The 18,437-nt window shown below is 35.8% G+C and overlaps 1 pseudogene; it reads right to left on the bottom strand.

The window, feature by feature from the left end:
• Positions 1 to 7,120: 7,120 nt before the first annotated feature.
• Positions 7,121 to 16,157, bottom strand: LOC107806994 (DExH-box ATP-dependent RNA helicase DExH9-like; annotated as a pseudogene).
• Positions 16,158 to 18,437: the final 2,280 nt, after the last annotated feature.

The raw sequence follows: 18,437 nt of genomic DNA, 5'->3' as shown, positions 1-18,437 counted from the left end.
GAGAACCTGCTAAACGCCTAGAAACATCATTAGTTTGGAATTTTTTTACTCAAGTAAGAGAACAAAATAAGGCTAAGTGTAAAACTTGTGGGAAATTAATGGTGCATAAATATACTGGAGACCGTAGCGGCACGGGTAGTTTGACTAGGCACATAAAAACACACCCTAGAGATAAGGCTAGATTTTTTCAAATGAAAGCGCAACTAGAGGGGACAAGTGTAGATTCTGCGGTTAACCCTAGTACAGGTTCAAATCTAGTTCAACCAGGAATTAACACTGTCACCGGAGGTATTTTATATTACGATCCAAATAGAGATCGTGAAGAATTAGCAAAGATGATTACTGTTATGTGCTTACCTTATACTTTTGCATCTAATCCTAATTGGGTTCATTATATTAGAAGAGTTTTTAATCCTACTTATAAAGGTTGGCCTCGCGCAACAGTTAAGAGTGATATTTATAAATTCAAACATGAATATGAACAATATTTGCGGTATTTATTTACTCATATACCTAATCGGATTTCTATTACTACTGATATTGGTAGAAGTGGTAATGATTGTGATTATCTAACTGTTACAAGTCATTGGATAGATGAGGAATGGATAATGCAAAAACGCATAATTGCATATAGAATAATTAATTCGCGTCACACAGGTAAGTTTATAGCTAACACTGTTGCAGATATTTGTAGATATTTTTGCTTTAGCGATAAAATAATGGCAATTTCAATGGATAATGCTTCTAGTAACACCAGTGCTATAGGCATGCTTACAACAACACTAAATCCTGCATTTACTAATATTTTCCATGTTAGATGTATTTGTCATATTTATCATTTAATTGTCGGTGATGGTATGCGAATATTAAACATAGAAATTGAAAAGGTTAGAATGGCTCTTAATTGGCTTTTTTATTCAAACCGTAGAAGTAGACTTAGAGAGTATTTTAAAAAATGTGATGAATATGGCCTTAGAGAAATAAAGGTTCCTAAACCTTGCCCGACTAGATGGAATTGTATGTACGAAAGTTTAGTAGTAGCATATGAATATAGAAACCCAATTAATGCAACGTTTAATTCTCGGGTAGGTGGTGAGGATGATCATGAAATGCTTACCACTCAAGATTGGACAAATGTTAAAATTCTTTTAGATTTTTTAGAACATTTTCAAATTGCTACAAATGCATTTTCTGGGCAATATTATCCTAGTATTTCAAACTGTTTAGTTTATATTGCAGCACTATCTGATTTGTTTGTTGAATTTAGTGAGGGTGGGGATATTTATGAACTTGCTATAAATGAAATGAAACAAAAGTTTAAAAAATATTTTTTTCCTATCCCTCCTATTTATGGTCTTGCTGCAATGCTAAATCCTACAATGAAATTGGGAGGTCCTCATTTTTGGTATTCAAATATTTATAAGGCTTTAGATCTTTCAAATGAGGAAATTGCGACACTTGCAGATGCAAAAGCTTCAATTAAGATTAATGCTCAAACAGTTTATAATGCTTATCAACTTGCCTTAGAGCATGCTAGGCCAACTATTCCAACCCCTACTTCGTCTAGCTCACAATCGTCTAAAAGAGTTGCGGGCTTAAAAGCTCTTAAATCTTGGACGGAGTTCAGGGGGTCTCAAGGTGAAAATTATGATGAAACTTCACATCTAAATGAGCTTCAAGTTTATTTGTCTCAGGGACTTGAAAAGGAGAATCCAGACGGCTCTTTTGATCTTTTGGAATGGTGGAAGGCAAGGGAAAAACATTTTCTTGTTCTTGCAAGGATGGCTCGGGATATTTTATCAATTCAAGCTTCAACTGTTGCATCAGAGAGCGCTTTCAGTCAAGCAAGACTGCAAATAGGTGATCATAGAGCGTCTATGAGGGATAGCTTGGAAAAATCAGTATTGTTTAGAGATTGGATCCGCTCGGAAAGAAGAAACTTTGGAATTGCAGAAGCACAACCGGCGATAGATGAAGCTTAAGAAGAAATGATAGCGGAACTTGCGGAGGATTCGGCTTCGCCCGGAAGTGGTGATGAACAAGCTTCTTTTCCACCACCACCAACGCAACCTCCTCCGAACCTTGAAGGATTTATGAGATTTGTTAGAGATAATACATAGACTAATATGTAACTTGTATTTTGGCACATCTTCCTTAGTTTTTTTTCCTTCTAATGGTGGTATTAGTACCTTGTTGTGCTCATTCCATTGGGGGAAGGATGACTAAGAAAGATATGCCATTTTTGGTAATAAAATTTATTGCTTCTACCCATGAGCTTCTTTTCGCAATATTTCTTTGTCTATACTTAGAATTATTTATAAGCTACAATATATACATATAAGATACAATATATATACTACAAGAAAATATATTATGCGAATATATATACATAAGATACAATATATATACTACAAGACAATATATTATGCGAATATATATACATAAGATACAATATATATACTACAAGAAAATATATTATGCGAATATATATACATAAGATACAATATATATACTACAAGACAATATATTATGCGAATATATATACATAAGATACAATATATATACTACAAGAAAATATATTATGCGAACATATATACATAAGATACAATATATATACTACAAGAAAATATATTATGCGAATATATATACATAAGATACAATATATATACTACAAGACAATATATTATGCGAAAATATATACATAATATACAATATATATACTACAAGAAAATATATTATGCGAATATATATACATAATATACAATATATATACTACAAGACAATATATTATGCGAATATATATACATAAGATACAATATATATACATAAGATACAATATATTATGCGAATATATATACATAAGATACAATATATATACTACAAGAAAATATATAAGAGAATATATATACATAAGATACAATATAATATACTACAAGAAAATATATTATGCATGACAATTTAGTGTTTTACTATTGTTTTGTTATTTTCTTTTTCGTCAAGCACTTTAATAATTAGATCTACATATATACTACATATATATTTTTAATATAGCCATGATACTACAAGAAATTGCCTTAAAAAAAAAAAAAAAAGCCCGCGAAGCCCACGAGCCTGGCCCGTTAAGCACAGGACCATGTGGCCTTAGGCCCGTCACGGGCCGGTTCCACCCATTGAGCCCACGAAGACCGGGACCGCCAGGCCCTGGACCGCCAGAGCCCAGGACCACGAAGCCAGGGACCGCGATGCCCGGCCCGTTAGGCCCACTAAGGCCCGGGCCCGGGCCAGAATACAGCATTACTCTTAAGACTTAGGCCTTTAGCTTAGGTGGCTACTACTTAAGGATGACTTAGCCATAGAGAGTTCCATAAATTTGCCACTTAGCATCATACTTGCCTAGTTAATATAAAACCCATACATGGCTGCCACGTCTTGGTTTGGGGGAGATGATTTTATTAAATTTATACATTTATTAGTTAATCGGGTAATATTTCGTTACCCGATAATTAATCTATTACCCGCATAATTTAAGAATTTCACAAATTAGTTAAAATTCTATTTATTTTCAAAATACTTCATATATACTTTATATATTACACTATCGTGGTCATATGGTACCTAGCATGGTATTAGTTTATAACTATCGGGTATTATCGCTCGACCCGTATTTTATTCCAAATTGTCAATTTTCAACGAAACTCGTTTTCTTTGACTTGCTTCCCCTTTTACCTTTACGAATTAACTTATCACTTGTTTGATATAGTGTAATGCTTATAATCCCAAAATAAATTTCATTCCCGAACTTATATCAATTTTCTTATGCCATAATTCCACGTACGAAAATATAGAGTGTAACACTAGTGTACACAACAAGATCTAGTGGTGAAATTGAGAGGTTAAAGAAAAGGCGAAAGCCAAACAAGGCCACAAGTTAAAATGCAATCTAATGCTGAAACAGTCAAACACAGGTAAAAAAAAAAACCTGTTCAATTTATTAACAGAATGGTCTGAAACTTCAAAAGTGAAACATGGAATATCTTGCAAACCTTTAAAGACAACCACCCATCAAACACACTGTAAACTCAATTTCACTTTTATAGATGTAACCTGTGAGGAGTCATTCTGAGTACTATTTCTTGTAAAGAAAGTCATCCCTCTTTTAAAAGCTAAACTAGTAAATTTGTCCGTGTTTCGCGCACGGTCGTTAAAAACTTTATTCGACATACAAAATAATCCTTATGCTAATATCCGAATATATTAAAGATTCATACATTTTTGAAACCCAATAGATTAAATTTCAAATTTTAATCCATCTTTCATCGAACAAATTAATTTTGGATTCTTTTTCTAATTTTCCATCATTTGTATGTTTCAAGTCTTCTAGACCTGCCCAAGAAAAAGATAACAACCTAGACTGAAAGAAATTAAAAGAAAAAAGTGTAAAATCGAATATATCGCACAAATCAACGAAATAAAATTCTACAAATATTTTTTCTAATTTTTTCCTTCCCTTTTTAGTTCCATTTACCTTTTTCTTCTATTTCTTTTTTCTGTTTCTTTCTCCTTTATTACATCCTTACCCATTCATTTTTCAAAAAAAGAAAGAAAGAAAGAAATAAGACAAAACTCCTTTTTCAAATCCAATAGATTAAACTTCACGTTCTTAATCCATTTTTCAATTGGGTGAAAATCATTTTGATCCCCCAACTTTACCTTAAAAGTCAAACTCCTCCTCCAACATTAAACACAATGCATAATAACGATAGGTTACCAATGAGATTCAAAGGCATTATAATGGTATGTAACTAAAGAGATACAAAGCATTATTGATATGATTTTTAAATAAAATTGCAAAAAACAAATATATTTGAAGGGCAAAAAAAAAGGAGTCCTTTTTTATTGAAGGTTATTGAAAGAGACATAGAAAGCATTAGTAGTTATTCTCATCTTCTTATAAGAAGGGTACTCTCACCTCTTTAATTCTCTTTTATCCTGTGAACACCAATAAAAGAAAAATCAAACGCATTAAATAGCAAGCACATAAAATAATTAAAAGGGAATATGCACAAAAAACTATTGCCTGCAATTTTGAGATTGAGAATGAACTATGAGAAGTCCCAATCTCCTTTGAAATCACATGAAATCAGAATGAAAAAAAGTTACCTGAATTAAGACAACTGTAACACCAAAATTGAGGTTTCAATAGTTTTATTTGTCCATCCGCAGTTTAATATATTGTTGTGAGACATTTTTAATACAAACAATAAGGCAGGTACTCAACAATGAGAATTAAAACTCATCACCAGCATATGCTAAATTAAAATTTATACAGTAAAATAATATTAAGTCATGGAAGAAATATGATCATACCTTCACGAACGACAAAAACTCTTTTAAGACAAGCAAAAAGTAAATCGAAACCCAGTTAATATTTAGTACAATTCAAGTCATTTCAAATAAATTTAAACTCAATAAAATGATAAAAAGTAGAAGGCATAAAACACTTATCAAGCTACATAAAGCAGAAACTATGAAGACTTACAACTTCATTTTTCTTCTTTTCCTTCCATCCATGGCGGCAAGAATATAACTCTGTTTACCGTGAAAATGGTAACAACAATTAAATTTGTAAATGGGATTCTAAAAATACGTGATCTATTTCCGAGCTAGTTTGTAAGGACGGTTAGTGCTAAACCGTGAGGTAAAATGATAAAGATTGAGTTAACCAAAGCAATAATCGAACCAGTAAGGGGATGTTGCCCGGGCGCGAAGCCAGCCAGTAGATACCTCGGAGCTGAGCCTCGAGCCTATCTCGGGCTTATCGAGGGTAGTCGGCAAGGGGATAACAAGTAAAAATATAGATAAGTAAGGCTCTATACTATCAATATTGAGCAAAATAACGAAGAACAAACGAGCAAATAATAAAGTGCTAAGGCGACCTCGAGGTCGATGAAGACAGATAACTTAGAAGAAAGAGAGAGAGAGAGATATTATTGCATTTGTGGAGAAGTGGAGCAACATCAGTCCGCTACAAGGTAGAGTTAGTCCCCTTTATATAGGAGGGAAACTCGATTACAAGTACTTGTGTATTAATTGCAAGAGTACAAAGATGGGACGGCTTGACGCAAGACCTCACAGTAGGCTCTAGATAGGCCGGGCCTGTCGAGCGTAGCCATGTGCCTAGGGGGTTTCCCCTTTCATATGCCCTCGGACCCTGTTTCTTCCGAGTCGGACTTCGACGAGCCCTGAGGCTGGGAACTCGATCGTGGCCTTCCACCCTCGGAGTCTCGGGGAAGGCTTCCGAAACGTCTTGATAGCAAAAAAATCAAGTCTTCTGATTTTGCCGCGTACAAACTCAATCTTAGAGTTCATAGCTGAGTAAATCACTGTATATTTTAGTGCGAGGGACAGAAAGAGAGATACAGATAGTATTACATAAGCATAATTTGATTTATCCTTAATGTCTAGAAAAGAAACAATATGTGAGAACTTTCTAACGCTTTGCCTCCTATCCAACATTTACGTTTTCGGAATATAAAAGCTTTGAAGAGTGATAGCCATTGTTCGAACATTTTTTCTTTCATTTATGTGTGAGCATTGAGCATTTAACTGCATTACGTTTTAGTTTTATGTTGGCATGCATATTTCACTGCTATTAATATTGATTTTTGACCAAAAAATGAGGTAAAAGCCAAAAAAATGTTTAAAAAAAGATAAATATTATTGCTTGCCTTAGAGAGGTGCCATATATATATAGATATAGATTTCACTGCATAAGTAACTCTCCGGTAAGTCCACTAATGCGCACCTCTACACATTTTTCAAGCCAATAATCAAGTCTAATGAAAAAAGCCAATTACTTCCCGAAGAATGAAATTAAACCATAAGCTTTCTATCAAAAAGTTCTCAATGTGATTCTCCAATGGACCAACTGATGATATAGAAAATAATCACCAATAAGAAGAAAGAAAAAATTCACTCTATTTCTTTTCTTTATGCTTACACAAATTAGACAAAGCAATGCAGTTGCATTGCAAAAGAGGAAGAGCACCCAGTTGACCATTATTCTCTATGAATGTGCGTATTCACTTTAAGAAAACCAAGTAAAAGAAGAGGCATAGAGTGCAAGTCAGAAGGAATTGTTAATTATCTAGTTAATTGAAAAGTCACGCCACACCAAAAAGTAATAATTCCACACTGTACATGCTGTACCCCAGCAGGAAAAAAAGCATAATTGTTTAATTTGCATATCTAACGAACTACACATCAGGCTTAGTTTCGAATTACAGAAAATAGAACCATGAACACCCCTACACTTGAGAGTCACATAATTGGTGGCATAACCTCCATCTTAACTGACCTCTGTTTATGGACCATTGACAGAAATGCCTCAATCTTATATCTACAAATACAGAGATGCCGCAAAGACAATGTCCCTCTTGATCTTGGCAACGGCCTCTTTGAATTTTGCCTCAAGCCCAACATCCCCAATGGCTTTCGCAGCTTCTATTAGCTGCTGAAGAACTTCCTCCAGTCTCCTGATAGCCCTGATTAAACTGCCCTCAAACACCTGAGTAATTTCCATAATCTCATAAAACTTAGATCCTCCAGCCCAGGCATAGACAGCCTCCATGATATCAGGTCGGAATGAACTCACAAAGTTCTCAACATCTATTTGGACCTATTGAAAGAACAGAAGAGTTAGAGAATCTTTACATGTAGTTGCTCTTTTGGTTGCGGAATATGGAAGGTCTTCGATAATTAGTTTATCAACTCACACTGACAATTGAATCAGCTTCCCCAAATTAAACTCATGTTACTAATAGTGAAATAAATGCTTAATCGAGCCCGAAAAACAGAAAATTGGATAATAACCTAATGACAAGCTCATTCAGCTATGGTATACAATACCATAAATATCAGGCTTTATCAGCACAATCATTCACATGATGCATACCTTGCTATCGAGCTGAACTTTTGCAACCTTCCGAGCTATATCCTGTACTGTGCAAAGAGCAACTCAAGCTCTTCCCGGGGCTTTGGGGCATCCTGAAGCTTTTCTTGCCACACAAAACAAGAGAGAAGAGATACAAGCTCCTCCACTTCAATTTTGCCGAAGGTCCCATTCAACATCAATTCAGTCAAGGTCAATTCATCTGCACTGCTTATTTCACAGGCAATCTTCACTCTAGCACTTTCCTTTTTTATGTATCTGCATAATTCCCAACATTATAAGCACTTCCATGTGATCCACCAATCAGAGCAAAGTCATAAAGAACAAAAGAATTCCAGAGAAACAAACCATTAGAATACATAGCATGATGAAGAAGCCAGTACAACACCAATCAGAGGGAGAGGAGTGTATTGCAGAAACATAGATGGTTTTCTCTCTGCTGAAGCCTCTTTTGCATTAATATTTATCCTAATTTGTAACAGCTCAATCCACTAGTGATATTGTCCGCTTTGGGCCTAGGCCCTCACGGGTTTAAAACGCGTCACTAGGGTCTAAGGCTTGTTAACTTATATACCCAGAATCCCTCCTGTGTTTTGCCGATGTGGGACTCTGTCTAAAGTCTAGGGTGTTACATACACCCTCTCTTATGGACTCAGCGTCCTCGCTGAGGTTTGCCCCACCGCATGGGATTCGCCTAGACTCGGCACTGAGGTATGCCCCACCTAACTGAAATTCGCCTAAACTCAGTTGAACTCTGACCCATCATCGGCACGACCGACACAAGAGTGGCTCTGATACCATTTGTAACAGCCCACTAATGATATTGTCCGCTCTGGGCCTAGGCCATCACGGGTTTAAAACGCATCACTAGGGTCTTAGGCTTGTTATCTTATATACCCAGCATCCCTCTTGTGTTTTGCCGATGTAGGACTCCGTCTAAAGTGTAGGGTGCTACATACACCCCCTATTATGGACTCAGCGTCCTCGCTGAGGTTTGCCCCACCGCATGGGATTCGCCTAGACTCAGCACTGAAGTTTGCCCCGCCTAACCGGGATTTGCCTAACTTTGTTGAACTCTGACCCACCATCAGCATGACCGACACAAGAGTGGCTCTGATACCATCTGTAATGGCCCAGCCCACTAGTGATATTGTCCATTCTGGCCCAAGGCACTCACGGGTTTAAAACGCATCATTAGGGTCTAAGGCTTGTTAACTTATATACCCAGCATCCTTCTTGTGTTTTGCCGATGTGGGACTCTGTCTAAAGTCTAGGGTGTTACTTAATTAAACAAACATTTGTCATACCACAGAGAAATAGATAAGATCATTTCTCCCAGTGGTTTTCTCTCCAAAGAAGGCTACTTATTTGTGGCTCATTGTCTACATTGTCAAAGCCAAATACATCCATCAAAGTACCACATATCAAAGGAAAAGGATCAGAATTAGAGTAAATATTTGGGAAGGTGACAAGCACATTACAACATTAGAAGCATGTTATACGTCAGTAAAACTTTGAAAAGGTAAACAAAATGGCTATATGATTTTGAAGTCGAAAGTGAGAAGAAAAAAGAAAAAAATAAAGCAGTTCAACAATTAGAAAAGATTTAGTAAGATATATAAGAGGAAACAATAAAATACGAACAGCAGGCATACTCTAATTTTGACAACTGCAATAGCCAACACAGTGCATCTTCAAAGAAGAAACAGAGCCTGCCTGTAAAAACAATATGAGGTTCATAAGGATAGAGAGGTGAATTTACCCAAGTCTCCTGAGAACTCTTTTCCTTGCTTTATATTCATCTTTGAAAGCCAAGGTAGTTGAAGTACGCATTGCTCTCTTAATTGATTTGATTTTGCCAGTAAGTTCTTTCTTCTTATGCAAAACCTTAAGCTTTTCTTTTATAAGGGGAGACGTTGCTATCCCGTGCTCTTCAAACAGACTCTCCAAGGCTTCTATCCTACTTGCAGCCTTCCTGTACGAGTTACTTTGAACCTGCATCGAATGAACACAAAGCTAATATGCCAGCAGGGTAATACCGGCAAGTTGGGGGGGGGGGATGTAGACTCTGGTTTTGACCTTCATGTCATCTTCCGGGTGCAAGAGAGGCATGCCCTCTCTTGAAAATCTATTGAGAACTTCAGAAACCTTCTTTAGTGTATTTTCTCGAGCTCCCGAAGGTAAAAGATCCTTTGGAATCACAAGACGGACACTGCTCAAACTATCAATCTGGCAATAAATTGTTTAGCAGAGAATACAGTAGGTACGCCACACAAGTGGAACACAAGCACAAAATTTAATTTGCATGTTTATCGGTGTAAAAGAAAGCAAATTGATGTCATTTACCATTTATACATTTTCACTTTCACGGCCTAATAGAGAGCAGATACATGCAACATATGATTAGATAGAAAAGATCTTCGAAATCTATGACGAGCCCCAGAAATCAGATGCAGAAAGAGAAGGAAAAAAGTTAGAAAAAGTGATCACACTGCAAAAGAAGAATCACACATACGGCTAGGATGTTCCCGGAGTGCTAGCAGTTAAGACGTCCTCTACACCATAACTCCATCCATAATAGTTTTGGTAGCACTTAAGGTAATACAAGAGGATGTAAACCTAATTTAAAAGGTGAAGAAGCATTATTGTTCTCAATGTTCTCTTAATTTTTTTTGTAGATAAGGTAAGATTTAATAATCTCCTTAATTTTTCCTTATTGATAGTAAAGTTGCACCGCAAATGACCAAACCCTCAACTAACTTATTGAATAGTTGAATTGAACAATACTTTAGAAACACATCATTCAAGAAAAACACCTATAAGCCTGTGACATCAAAATCTAAGACTTCCTATCAAGTCAGAATCCTAGTACCGCTCCTCGGCACAAGTATGGGTAACTCTATCCAACAAGGAGTGAAAAAATCACCTAGCATTTATTTGCCTCTATTTGGATTGAACCCCAATTTTCCATGATTTTCATCCGAATTCATTGACCGTTAGGTGACACCGTTGGTTGTGCAAGTTAGAAGTTATTTGTTCATAGTAGAACAATGGATGAGGGCTTGGCACAATTTAAAGATTGTTGTGGCAGACCATCATCTTCAATTACAAAATTTAATTCTTGTAATCAGATATTGCTAGCAGCAAAATATGCGTAAGGAGCTTACCTGGGACAAAGGAAGAGAAACAATAGCTGGTTCCCCAGCATTCTTCAAGGGAACAATTTTAATTGTCTTTCTACCAACATCATCCTTCTGCATTATACATCTCGTAAGTACATCTACTGTATAGTTTGCATCCTCCGGTTTTTTGTTTACATCATCTGAACATAATATTCAAGTTAAGGTTAAGAATCTAACTAGCATGATAACCCAACTAATGTCCAATTAAATCTCATCTCACCTTCAGAAAGACCTTTCGCCCTTTCAAAATTAATTATTACTCCCCATGTGAACTCTTCCATGATGGAGAAGGTTGGAACATCAACGCCATCCTTCGTACACTCAATGCGTACTAGCCTACCAAGCTGCAAGAAAGGTAAGCAATATTTTGGGGAGAAAACAATCTTGTGTACATCCCTCTTCAAGCTCTTATATTGTTCTATCAAATTCAAATATCTCTCAACGTTGTCTCCTTCTTCAATCATAATTGAGTCTCTCTCCTCTTTAAGAATTTTTGCTTGTTTCTGGCAAGAAAAAGGAAAAATAAAAAGAAAACCCAAAAGACCTTTAGGGAGAGGGAGCCAGGAGTTGAGTCAATTGACAAACCTCAAGATCAAGAATTGCACGATCTGCTTGAAATTGATAAAATGAGTTACGGAGCAGATTTTCGGGATCATCACCTTCACGCCGCATTTGATTTAAAAGCATGTTATAGCTTAAATGGAAGGCACTGATATACACAACATAGGAGTCAAATACAGCGTTGAAAGTGCTACACGATGATTTAAAAAACTTTTTTGTGTGTGTAGAGGGGAGGGAGCGATAAGTACGACAAGGATAAAACGGCTTTGCTCATTTATTTAACCAATCGTTCATTTTTCAGTAGTGCCAAATAGTTGTATAGTTGTCATCAATGCATTATTTGCAGTCTAGATCAACGCGACATAAATATTAATCAATCTCTTTTTCCTTTATAGAAAAAAGAACATATTTCTGATCCTCCAAGAAAAAGAAAGTAATTTTACTCAGAGAAGTCTTGACTTAAATAAGAATTCAAATTGGCACCTTTGTAATGCATCAGCACTTCCCTTTAGCATGGATTTAGCTGTAGGAGGTTCAAGCTTCTCATCAACCATAAGGATGCAGATCCCACGTTCATCAATTCCCCGACGGCCAGCACGACCACTCATTTGAATATACTCACCACTGGATATCCATCTAAACTTGTCTCCATCAAATTTGCGAACATTCGTAAAGACAACAGTTTTTGCAGGCATGTTCAACCCTATACTGAAGGTCTCTGTGGCAAACAAACACTAGAAGAAAATAATATAAAGCGACATGATCAGTATTAAGCTTAGAAAAATCTCTTACAGAGGATAAATGTGTGTGTGCAAATACCGTATCTCTGTGGAAGTACTTAGAGATGAGGTGGAAGAAATCCGGAACAAAAAATACTGAAGACATGATATATATTACTCCGACACATTCATAGAATGATGGAAAAAATTATATATCGAAGGAGAGCCTTAGCAGGCATTGGACAATTAAACAGGAGTGTCGGTTCCTACTTAAACAGGAGTGTCGGTTCCTACTTAAATAGGAGTGTGGCCCCACTATGAAAGAGAACTTTCTATCCAAAAACAGAAGGCTGCCTTAATAACCAAAGCATCATTCTGTCACTTAGTTGAGCTATTAGTATCTATCAAAGGTTTAAAAAGTTTGCGTAGCTTGAGCATTCTCCTCTACTTCATAACTGCAGAAAAATCTCAGGACATAAGATAAAGAGATCTTTAAAAGCAAACATAAAGCTAATCAACTTCTTCATGGAGTGCATGAAGTCAAGGAATAACTTAAAATCCTTCTCCTAATAGGAATAACTCTTCGAATCAATTAAAAACTCGGTTCTCCCTACCTTGATGAATCCTTCTTGGAACAGGATTTCAATCACTTCTTTCAATATAGGAAGCAAACCAGAGTGATGCACACCAATTCCACGTTTCAATAGGGGAAGCATATTCAAAACCTGCAATGTCAAATATAAACATCAATCATTAGTAAGTACTGTTTCCAAACATCAAATATATGAAACATTATACTTATCCCATAACTGCACCTATTTCAACCCCTAATCCCAGACACAAGGATACATGGTGAAAAGAAAACAATGGTAGTACTTACTAGGAAGAGAATCTTAGTGCTTCACTTGTAACCACATATAAAATCTCACCTACTGGCAACAATAATAAAGAATAGATATAATATGCTCACCTGGGGCAGTTTTTTATCATCATCCGACAACATGTCCATAGCACTCCAGAAAATAGTTTCAATATTCACCTTCTCATCGTCATTGTTAAGATCCATTTTTGTCATCTATTTCCATATTGAAAAGGCAGAATAGTTGGCTTATTAAACCAAGAACCACACTATTCAGACAGAAATAAATGTTCCCATATGACATCAAATAAGAAATCCATATAATTCTAGGCAACAGAAAGTTGGTGCAAAGGTTGATGGAAGAAAATATACTGCTACGGAAAAAATATCATGTCAAAAGTTGATGGCATGTTCTCTTCTCTCTGGCCAGACAAAAAGAAGATATAACAGAGAAAAAATCAGGAAACCCATGGGCTAGTTTGTCAACCATGTAGTACAGCAATATAACCATTTAAAAATTATAAGCTTCAGTAGAAGGCATAGAACATACTTGCATTGCTAGAAATTCACATTCTCTTTTGCTGAAGCTGAAACATATTGCAGGATCATATTGCCGCTGAATAATCATTTTAACCATCTTGAATATGTCACTATCCTCGCCAGATTTGCAAACAACCAGACCCTTCTGATACTTGTCATTCTCTCTTTTCTTATCCCCTTCATTGGCTGGAACAATAGCATTCAAAGCTTTCTGAAAACTATCCTCACGAAACTTCCCTTTTTCATCAACCACCAAGTATAACCCATCACACCAGAAGGAAATATATAATGCTGAAGTGGAGTGGGTCGATAGTTCGTATAAACAATGTGACATGGTTGCTGAAGGACCTGCACTATGATAAACCATGTTAAAATCCCACCATAAGATGCACAAACAGGATAAACTTTCATAAAATTAGTATCTCAGCAAAACAAGGATAATTCAAGATCAATCTTTCTCCTTGACCCTTCAATACATAACCCTAACATGTTTTGTAGTTCCCCATATCCAAAAACATTGTTATGTCATCCTCTCATATCTAAACACATGCAAAAACTATCTACTTCATGAAGCAGCAAGGTTTGTTTTTATATTACATTTTTTTTCTTCTTTTTTTTTTCTTCTTTTGAAGAAGTTTTTATATTATTTTCTATACTTGAGCAACATCATTATGATAAACAAGGTCTTAAACAAAAGACCAAAGGCAATCAAAAAATACCATTATTCCAAATATATATTAAAAACCGCCCCAGTAAAGATTCAGCAAAGGTCATTTTATTAAAGTAGGAAATCATATCTGTAAGCATATCAAATGGCTTCTAGCATCAAGCATACCGATTAACTTCAAGGAACTAAAACAAGTCATTGGTACCTTTGCAACCCAACCAGCAAACTCTTTAGCATTGGGCACCGTCGCTGAGAGGAACACAAAGCGAGAATTTTTAGGGGCCATAACAATGCTTTCCTCCCAAACCACACCTCTTTCTCGATCACGCATGTAGTGTACCTCATCAAAAATAACCCAAGCCACCTCCCCTATAACATCTGATCTTTTATACTGCATACTACGCCATATTTCTGTAGTCATTACCTGAAACCAAATCACACCCGAAAGCCAGCATGAATAATAAAAATTATGAGCACAAGAATCAAAAAAGAAACTGGGCATACCAAGCAAGAAGCATTTGGATCAATGGTGACATCTCCTGTCATCAAACCCACATCTGAAAACTCCTCTTTGAATTCTCTATACTTCTGATTACTAAGAGCCTTAATTGGTGAAGTATATACTACTCGCTGGTTATTCTTCAGCGACATGGCAATGGCATACAACGCAACAATTGTCTTTCCCGCTGACGTATGTGCTGATACCTACAGCCACAACTTCAAATTCAGTCCCACCACCATTAAATATACAATATATCTAATTAAGGTTATATGAGATAAGTGTGAAAGTTTAGAGAATATAGAAAGCATAATTTGCCTTAAATGACAAATTATTTCTTACTGGAATGATCCCGGCCCAAATAGAGAACACAACTAATCCAGGATGGAGACTTATTTGATTGATTGATTGATTCATGTAGACAACAACTACGCCTCAATGTCAAACAAGCTGGGGTGGCTATATGAACAATGTATTACTGGCTGCCAGCCTACTCTATTGATTGATAAAATCTAACTATGGGGAAAAATGAAAACTTACCATGACGGATTCACCATTATTAAGGCAATGGATAGCTTCAGATTGAAAAGGGTCGAGGGTAAAAGGGAACTCCTTAGCAGGTGTTGAGTGTACTTGAGGCAAAGTTGAAGAAGCAGAGGGGACATAGCCTTCCGGGTATGATACATCATGCACACATACCACTGCCTGACCCACACCCACTGAACCATTTTGTTTCAGTTGTTTACTTGGAGGTGATATAATGTTACCCTTATTGCAGAATTCTTGCGACTTCCTCTTAAAACAACCCATCTTTCACTAATACTCCACAAACCTAAAACAAATCAATCAAACAATAATAATAATAAACCATACAACATGTACAAAACCGGAAATTAGAAAAAAGAAAAATAGTGAGGCAAACGAACTTTGACGTTTTAGCTACGAAGAAATACTTGTACAAAACCGGAAATTAGAAAAAAGAAAAATAGTGAGGCAAACGAACTTTGACGTTTTAGCTAACGAAGAAATACTTGTCTGGACTCAAAACTAGAAATTGAGCTCTTTTTTAATAAATATAGCGAAAATCTTCTCAGCTTCTTTGCCTCTCAACTCTCAGAGCAGAGGAAATTTTGTGGACCTAAAAGCTAAAAAGTAGCACCTTGAAAAAAACTGGCGGTCGGCCAGCGATTTTTTAAATGGAGCAAGATAAAAATGGGTTCTAGAAGTTTGGTTTTGGGATCGTCTGAATTGAAGATTGAATGGTTCCGAATATTGGGCTCTTAATTAGCAGTTAGGCCGGGAATAATATGACATTTCAGAAGCCCACGTCTGTTAGTCCATTCGTTAGCTTGGGCTATTTGCATCTATAGTTTGGGCTCGCAATTGAAGTTATACTCACTTTGCAAAAAAAATTGTATGTTTACCTATTTAGGATCAACTTCACTTATTGGGTCTGAAAATTAAAAACTAATTAATCTATAGAGAAATGCATTTAATGCCAATTAAGTCTCTAGTGTAAAATTTGCACTTATCTAAAGTGCAATTAATATTTTTATGCATTTAAGGTCAAATAGGCCTAATGTGCAACCAATGTTTCCATGCACTTTAGGCCAAATAGATCTGAAAAGTAAATTGCCTAGAAATAAAAATGTGTTTTTCGAATTTTAACAATCTAATACACGATTTAACACCTAAATCTACTCCAAATGAGCTCAAATTTGAAACATTGTCTCCAAATATCTTTTCTATTTTTTTCTTAGATTAATAATTTTTAGTTAATTTTTAAGCAACAAATTAGGGCAAAATTATGCTATATATATATATATATATATATATATATATATATAAAAGCAAATCTTTCAAAATATCATTCGTCTTTTTATCCCTTTTCAAATGAAGGCCCTTAAGATACGCGTGATGCGCGTATACCCTATATTAATGTATATAAAGCGGATAAAAAGACGAATAATATTTCGCTAAGGATATTCAAGCTTTTAATATAATATATAGACTTATAGATATAGAAGATATGGATATAAATCTAATAGCTCGATGCCTTTACTTGTCTTCTTGCATTTACTTGTTTTCTTATCTTACTTTGCATATGCTATATCAAATTGTATTACTGTCAGATTGTTCTCGTGTTTACGACTTGTCGAAGTCTTTATTGACATGTATATATTGTGAGGCTAGTCCTTGAACATTGAATTGTGTGACATTCTTCGATCATGCTCGTATATCATTAGTGAATTATGCATTTTATTTCTATTTTATGTTATGTTGTGAGTTTAGCCATATTTGGTTATTATTAGGTAATTTCAAATAAAATGATATTGGGATAGAGTTTCATGCTGCAATAGTATTTGTTATTGATAGTGGTATCAGGTTGCACGCTGCAATGATATTGGTTGTTGATATTGGGATTGGGTAACATGCCGCAACGATAGTGATTATTATTGGTATTGATGTTGGGATCAGGTGCCGCAACGGGGTATTGGTTGTTGATATTGGGATCAGATTTTATGCGGCAACGGTAGTGATTATTATTGGTATTGATAATGGGATAGGGTTTTATGCCGCGCTAGATAGATTGTCTTGTGATTGTTCTTGGTTGTTGTTCTCCGCTACAACGTTGTTTTATTAAGTTTTGCCGTGATAATATTCTGGGAGCTCTGTTATCTGTTATTTTATTCTGTCTCTTATGATTTTACTCGTTTATCTATATCGCCATTATTTTTCTGCTTATTACTCGTACATGTTATAGTAAGTGTGTTGTCATATCCTCATCACTACCTCATCAGACTCGATACTTACTGAGTACATGAGGTCGGTTATACTCATACTACAATGCTGCACCTCTTGTGCAAATCTCGGTGTTAATCCCAATGGCTCCCAGTGGTGATTAGCTTAGACTACTCAGGAGACTTGAGGTAATGTTACATGGCGTTCACAGACCCTAAAACGTCGTTCATATCCTTATTCACTACTTATTATACTAGACATCATTGTATTTTTGTTGTAGACTTTGTATTTGGTACTCTTAGTGGTTAATGCACTTGTGATACCATATTTTGGGGATAGTTTTAGACAACCTTGAGTTGTAACCCTATTATGTATTTATGAGATTTCGTACTTTATCTTTATTAAGTTTACTTTGTTTATTAATTACATGTTGGCTTACCTAGCAAGAGGTGTTATGCGCCATCACGATCCCATGGTTGGAATTTTGGGGCATGACAATTTGGTATCAGAGCACTAGGTTGCATAGGTCTCACAAGTCATGGGCAAGCTTGGTAGATTCTTGAGGATCAGTAGGGAGACGTTTGTACTTATCTTCTAGAGGCTATAAAGCTTTAGGAAACTTCAGTTTCTTTCTTGCTTTATTGTGCGACTTGGTTCTATCCTAAAGTTCGAATCTTTCTTTTCTTATTCTCTCGCAGATGATGAGAACACGTGTTT

Source organism: Nicotiana tabacum, chromosome 22 (assembly GCF_000715075.1).
Source record: "Nicotiana tabacum cultivar K326 chromosome 22, ASM71507v2, whole genome shotgun sequence".
In the NCBI taxonomy this organism is placed as follows: Eukaryota; Viridiplantae; Streptophyta; class Magnoliopsida; order Solanales; family Solanaceae; genus Nicotiana; species Nicotiana tabacum.
Note: the sequence above shows the minus strand (reverse complement) of the source record. Positions and strands in the feature narration are given on the sequence as shown.